The sequence below is a fragment of the Boleophthalmus pectinirostris genome, unplaced genomic scaffold, assembly GCF_026225935.1.
Source record: "Boleophthalmus pectinirostris isolate CB_2022bp ecotype Guang Dong unplaced genomic scaffold, ASM2622593v1 HiC_scaffold_18, whole genome shotgun sequence".
Lineage (NCBI taxonomy): Eukaryota > Metazoa > Chordata > Actinopteri > Gobiiformes > Gobiidae > Boleophthalmus > Boleophthalmus pectinirostris.
The window spans coordinates 1920289-1928183 of record NW_026571133.1 but is presented as its reverse complement, the minus strand read 5'-3'; positions in this window follow the sequence as shown (position 1 = coordinate 1928183).

The following is a 7895-nucleotide window of genomic DNA, read 5'->3' as shown; positions in this document are numbered from 1 at the left end:
TTTTTGTGAGCCTTTTAGTGTCTGACCTAGTCGTTAAAGAGAGAAATGAAATTGCGGGGAAGCACTAGGTGGCCCCAGCCTGGCAAATTTTTCAGTAGAATAAAACATTTTTACAGAGAGATGTCACAACGAACGCAAACACCGCAACAAATACAAATGCAACAACACAACAAAAAGACACAACGGAAATGACCGCAGGACTCTATTTTAATGCAAACGCCGCAACAAATACGAACGCCACAACACAAACGCAAATGCCGCAACACATTAAAAAGTCACAATGGAAGTGACCGCGGGACTCTGTTTTCTGATGGACCAATCAAGCGGCAAGTGAAGAAGAAGAACTACAACGTGAAAAGTAAAGGAACGGAGAAGTTGGAAACGTAAGTAAAAGTAATTTGTTGTTTTATCATTATTTGTTTCACGTTGTAGTTCTTCTTCTTCACTTGCCGCTTGATCGGTCCGTCGGAAAATAGAGTCCCGAGGTCACTTCCATTGTGGCTTTTTAATGTGTTGCGGCATTTGCGTTTGTGTTGTGATGTTTGTATTTGTTGCGCCGTTTGCATTAAAATAGAGTCCCGCGGTCATTTCCGTTGTGGCTTTTTTTGGTGTGTTGTGGGTTTTTGTTGCGTTGCGGCGTTTGCGTTTGTTGTGACCCCTCTCGGCCTCTGTACATTTTCCTTATGTCAAGTGCAATAAAATTTGTTCTCTCAACGTGAAAAAAGTACAAATTTAAGGTGCATTGTGTGATTTTCTGGCGGAGGGTCTGTCAAATACTTTTCTTCATGGAGATTCTTGATGGACATGTTTCACAGTGTGGCATTAAACCTTTCTATTTTCAGGGAGACCAAACCAGACCAAGTTACAGGTCAGATCTGTGGAGAGGCGACCCCACTCACAGTCAGAATGCCTGTTTTTCTAGGTATTTTATAATGATAAAATCACCCGTAAATGTGTAAATGTAAGGTAGAGCTGTTTAATGTCATACTGTGGAACATTCCAGGCAGAGCAATGACAAAGTTACACAGTGCACCTTTAACTCTTGACTTTTAACTTCAAATGAACTGTCTGAAGTTAATTGTATGTACAGCGATCAGTGCGAGTGCTGGGGTTGTGTACTTTTGTGTGATTGTTGCTGTACTTTTCCCTTTCCTCTATTTGACATCAACTTGCTGAGGGACTGAAGATGGAAATGAGCCACGTTGGCTTTAATCTTAACATATTTACATTTTAAATATTCATGAATGTGTTGTCCCTTTATAAATAAATAAAATTAGAAAAGTAGAAATGTATTGTTGTAGGGAAACTGAAATTAAATTTAATGGACACATAAATGTTCCAATAATTACTTCGAAGTGGTAAATATGTTTGTGACAAAACAATTAAATTAAATATTATTATTATTATTATATTATTAAATATATATATATATATAATTATAACCCTGTTTTCACATATCACCTCTAGATGTTATCTACATTACTGCTACGTTAGTGCGTCAGCTTTGGCCAGGCATAAAAAACCTGAGAGCACAGGTGAGTCTGAACAAAGGTGAAGGGAGGGACCAGGTGAAACAGGATTTTTATGTAATCATTTACTCCTGCTCACAGAGCCTTTCTGTTTAAAAGTGTAAAAAGTGCACCTACAAACTGTCAGGATCACAGCGCCGTGGCTGAGGACAGAGGTACGAGCGTGTTTGCAGCTCTGTGGAGCACATGACGTGGAGTGGCTCGGTTTGGTTCTGTCTGCGTGGACACACTTTGTTCCCTTCTTTGTGCAAAACTACAACTGTTACAGCACTGAGTTAGATGCAGCTTATCTGAGCATGTCCCTATTGTGATGAGCGAAGACTAACAATATGAAAAAGAGAGTACGGCCTTTCTCTTTAGAACACAGGAGGAAGTTCTTTTGTTGTATTTTTCTCTGTTTAAGGCTACATCACACAGTTGGTTCATGTGTGTAATTTGGTGTTCAGCACCACGGACAGTTACACCTGCCACGCGCACTAATTGCCGTCGAGTTTGCAAAAGTTTTGTGGATATGATTGTAATAAACGTCACCTGTTCTTATTGTTACACGATACTGCATCGGCCTCGCCGATGATGACGCAGGTAATTTAATTTGTATTTTTGTTGGGATTAATTTAAACATTTATTTAAATGGAAGTGTTCCGGGCATGTCCCACCGGGAGGAGACCCCGGGGAAGACTCAGGACACGCTGGAGGGACTATGTCTCTCGGCTGGCCTGGGAACACCTCGGGGTTCCCCCGGAGGAGCTGGAGGACGTGTCTGGGAGTCCCTACTTAGACTGCTGCCCCCGGCCCTGGATAAGCGGAAGAAAATGGATGGATGGCATTTATTTAAATAAACAAGACTAAATAAAAATGATATTTTTAGTGTTTACAGTAACAGAATTGTATGTCATTATTGAAAAAAAACAAATAAAAAAATACAGGAATTCCAACGTCTGGAGCAGGGCTTTGAGGAGCGTGCTGTTCAGAACCTGGCGCAGCAGCTCTCAGTTTCAGTGCAAGAGAATGTAGAAGAGGAAACACCTGATGGGTCTAGTCAGTCTGTAGAGTCCACACAAAATCAGGGGCAGAATGTTGACTTAACCCTCACGCTCTCCTCGGGGTCACACTGACCCGAAGAAATGTTTTTTTCCCGCGCGCTTGGGGTGGGTCAATCAGACTCAAAAATTTATTTTCAAATAACTTCTCGTCAGGCGAGAAAATAAATCAGACAGTGGAGCAGCGCACCCTTGTGGTGACAATCATAATCCGTGCAGCCACAGAGAACTAGGAAAGCTGCAAAACCAGCCATTTTGGATCAAGAGCTGTTCTGACACTGAAAAAAATACAAACATAATACAATAGATTACCATTGTAAAGGAGTTATTTATTTATTTTATTAATACTTTGTCATATTTAGGGAATGAATACGCAGCACTTTCATAACAAAATATAAGACTAACATAAAAACATAAAACAGCAGAGGCAGACTACTGTTCATAATAAATAGTGTATACTGCAGATTGTAATAAGGTAGCTATAGTAAAAGTCAAATAATATAATAAAGTAAAGTAAAGCAAAATATTCTACAACTTGGTCATAAATGAGTCAGATACAATACTATAAACTAAAAAGTATAAATTCAGAAGTCTTAATTTCAGCGTAATTTCAAATGTTGAAATATTCGGGGATAATTATTCATAGTGACTGTCTCATAAACATGATAAGTTTCTCCTCTTGGGTGCGGATCCTGACCCAACATTAACAATATTAACAGACCTCAAACGCACCGATATGACGTAAAACCAAGTCAGGCTCTGAATACGTCACATTTAAACATTTTCTGAGCAAGATAGTATTTTTGTGTTTACATTCAGCGGAAGAGGGGAAAAAGAAACAGGTTCAAGCTACGTTTTAAAATCAGACCTTTTCAAAAATACGCTAACAATACATTATATTTGAAAAAAGATGGAATGAACACTTTTATAGGACAAAATAATAACGAAAGGTGTTGTCTGAATTGTGTGTGACTTGAACTTAGAATGGACGAAGGATGCGAAGGAACATAATAAAAATATATAAATAACATTAACAAAACAAATGATGTCTTATCTTTCTTCATAATTCAGGATAACTACTTTTGAGCTTCTTTCTCACTTGAATTCTTACAAAAACATCAATCATAATTTGCAGTTGGGATCCCAGGTTTTTTCCACATAATTTACTTGTCATGGCCTGTTTACAGACAAATAAAAAAGAGATGGAGTGATAATCTCAACCCAGATTAAAGACCTTTACAGGAGTCATCAACAGGAGAAGCTCACAGTGTTAACTTCTCTCCAATTTATGTCTCTCTTTTTTAATTTTAATCTTCATGATTATTTATGTTTTGATTTGTTTTTATTATGATTTTAATGTATTTCTTATTCTGTAAAGCACTTTGAATTACTTTGTGTACGAATTGTGCTATACAAATAAACTTGCCTTGCCTTAACTAGCGCTATCTTAGATGAGCTAAGCTTTGAAGAGAAAAATGTCAACCTGTATTTCCGCATTTAACCTAGACCCAAGACGTGCATCTAACACCCTCACGCTCTCCTATGGGTCACACTGACCCGAAGAAAGATTTTTTTTTTTTCCCTTCCCGCGCTCTTGGGTTTATGTGGGGACTGGGCAAATAGGCCACTTAGAAAACACACCAGACTGACAGTTTAGAGAAAGAAAGAGAGAGTGAGATACTTTATTGGTCCCGAGGGAAATTCAAGTTTTGCTCAGCGGCTTTTTGTGTCTTAGTCAAAGGTCTCAATGCAGTTCAACAGAATCATGGATAACTACTGGAATATGTTTATTTTTAACAATATCAAACTTCATTGGATAAAACACGTTTGTTATTTATTTTGGACAATCAATATGACTCCCGCACGCTGTCTCAGTCTTGCTTTTCTTTTCTGGTTTTATCTCAGGAAGGGAGGGAAGGTCTGAGGAAGACCAGAGGGACAGTGTGTAGTAAACTTCTTGAAAATCTTTTAAAGGATTCAGAAGATACAGAAAATGAGGGATTGCGGTCAGGTGAAGTGGTGTCTGAAAACAGCACCAAAACATTCCGGTCCACAGCCAAAAGTGTGGCATGGACGGCAGTATGCATGGGCGTAGTGGATCTGTGTGCCTTTGTGGCGGGTTGTGGGGTTGGTTTTCAGCCTTCCACGAGTTCCTGTAGACCACCCTGTTACCAGTAGTCAAGGAGATATGTTCGGCTTTGCACCAAATGTCGAACTTCATCTTTTTTAAAATCAAAACGGGAATAAAACACCTCCCTAACAAGAGCTTGAGTGATACTTGAATTCTTAATACGAAGTACTATTTGGTCCCTGGCACCTGACTGGTTGGGTACGTCTCCGTCTTGTGCTGAGCTGGCTCCGATGTTCGTTGTGCCGTGGTTGGAGGATTGGAGGATTTGACGGATCCTCCAAACCCCTTTCTGATCCGCCAACGCCTTGTCCAATAAAGGTCCTGTGCGCCTGTTCCTGTCTACATCTTCAAAGCTCAGTTCAGTTCAGTTTAAGAGAAGAACTCGACTTAAATATGCAGGATTTGTGTGTTAAACGTGTGAAAGAAACATTGAGGGAACATTATAATAATATAATATCACAAAATAGTGTCATAGTGGCCGTTTAAAAGGTTAATTGTTTTAGATGCAGATGTATTAATTAAATAAATCTACAGTAATTGATAGAATTATGAGACAAAACTTATCAAAATCCAGTCTTTATTTTTTTTTTCTACAGAGAAAACATAAACTTTGAAACAGGATAGATAGCACCTTTGGGTAACACTGATATGAAAATGCACAGAACAGTAGTATACAGACCAAATGGACCATTGAAAGCTTACACATTTTTACGTTTTAGTGTTGGGAAAGTTACATCATTTACAGACAAAATATTCAGAATGTTAATAAAAGTTTTACATGGATCTAGGTTCAATGCGTTTTAAAAAGTTAAGCAAAAATGTATTCATACTCTTGCTGCTTATGCGCAGTTGAAGGATTGTGTAACTTTTTGGTTGGCCGTTTCTATGGATACGTCATTGCTCTGCCTGGAATGTTCCACAGTGTGACATTAAACAGCTCTAATTTACATTTATTCACTTAACAGATGGTTTTATAGCTCAAAATTACCTTGAAAAACAGAGATTCTGACTGTGAGCGGGGTTTCCTCTCCACAGATCTGACCTGTAACTTGGTCTGGTTTGGTTTCCATGAAGATGTTTAATGCCATATTGTGAAACATTCCAGACAAAGCAAAAACATTTCCCTTCAGAAAATCATTTGACCAGAAAATCTACGCAATGTACCTTTAAGGTGAGAAATGTATGCCCAAAAAGAGACCAAAATCCAATTCTAAACGTGCAAATAAGTAACAAAAACGAAAGCAAGACAGTCAAAAATACTGTGTAACTGTATATTTAGAAAGTAACTATGACACAGTAAAAAATAAAACTGCAAATACCTAGAACGGTGCTTTGTTTTACAGTAAGTATAAACAGTGGCTAGTACTATTCCATTCTTTTGTGTTTCTAGACTTTTGTTGGTTAAATGATGTCCATAAAGTTACTCTACATGTTTTGGTCCTGCTTTAAAAGTTGCACTATAACTTTTCTGAACTATCTCCATGGAGACAGCAGATGACAGCAACAGGCCAATTTACAGAGGAGAGCACACTTCAGAGTCCTGCACTGGGGCAGGTTTTAACGTTCTGGAATTTTACAGGCGGGTCAGGACTAAGTCGGGACTAAGTCGGGACTAAGTCGGGACTACATTAGGACTACATTAGGACTACATTAGGACACATTAGGACACATTAGGACTACATCAGGTCTAAGCCAGGTCTAAGCCAGGTCTAAGCCAGGACTAAGCCAGGACTAAGCCAGGACTAAGCAGGACTAAGCCAGGACTAAGCCAGGACTAAGCTAAGCAGGACTAATCTTGGATTTAAGAGAGGGAGAACCCTGAGCCCGATGTCCGCAAAGTGCGATTGGGCGACAGCTACGTTTACCTCCCTGGGACGCGGAGATTGTCACCGGCCCTTCGTCTGCGGTCACCTAGCAGTCTACGTGGGCGCACCTCTGGGCCCATCCCGACAGTGAGTCTTGTTTGGGGTCCTGTCTTGTTTGAGTCTTGTTTGAGTCTTGTTTGAGTCTTGTTTGAGTCCTTGTTTGAGTCTTGTTTTGAGTCCTTTAGTCCTGTTTGAGTCTTAGTCTTTATATTTTAGAAAATAAAATTGGAGAACGAAGAAGAGAGCAGTGGGCATGTACCAGTGATGCAAAAAATGAGGGTTGATTGGCAATATGGTGTCTTGCAAATAAGAGAGTAAAGATTGACCAAACATGCATGAATTACTCAAAATATAACTTCAGGGGAGTAAATGAGAAGGTTAACACGGTTAAAAGCTCTAAAAAGTCACAATTTTTATCACTAGTTCTAAACTAGGGCAAAATCAGACCAAACTAACTAGACTGACTAGACAGACAAACCTGATCTAACCTTTGGACTAAAATGGTACCAGCATGATACATGTCAGTATTAGAGACCTGTATGTACATTGTGAGAGATGTCCACTCGACACAGTGCCACTCCAGCATCCTCACACCAGACTGCTAATAGGATTCTTCACACATGGGAAACATAACGCTCTTTCTCACATCCTGGCTCCATTAAGCAGCCGCTGCCATTCTTTTAGTGACAGACACCCCACCTTCACAGCTCTGAATTTTACGACATGCTAATCTCAGACATGCTTGCTTCGTCTCAAGCATCGCCGCTGGACATACAAATCAGAAACGCTGGTCTTATCCTCATCCTCCAAAGGCAGCACATATTGTTGTTATAATTTGTATTTTATTTGCATGTGGGGCCCCTGGGGTGAGCAGAGGAGTGTGAATGGGTCTCTGAAATGTGCCAGCAGTGGGCTTTAATGTATCGTGTTTCACAAGTAGCTGAGTGGATCTTCATGCCTCTATATCAGTGCGCCTTTTATGATGTACACTGATCATCAAGGTGAAGCTTTACATTATCATATGACACAGTCCTTTATGGCGAGGACAGTCTGCTGTAGTTCTTCACAACAGGACCTGGGCCATGGAAATATCTACACTAGGGTTGTCCTGATATGTGAATTTCAAACTCTATTAAGGTACTAAACAATAGACTCCGATACTCAATACCTAATTACTATAGCACAATGATAAAAAAAAAAAAAAGGTAGGTTCCATACAGTAATTTAGTATAAAGAATAGTGCATACAGCTTCTTTAAATAACAAAAAACACATCCATTTCTATGATACATGTTAAAAATATTACCCTATATTGCCCTGCTCCCTTCTTT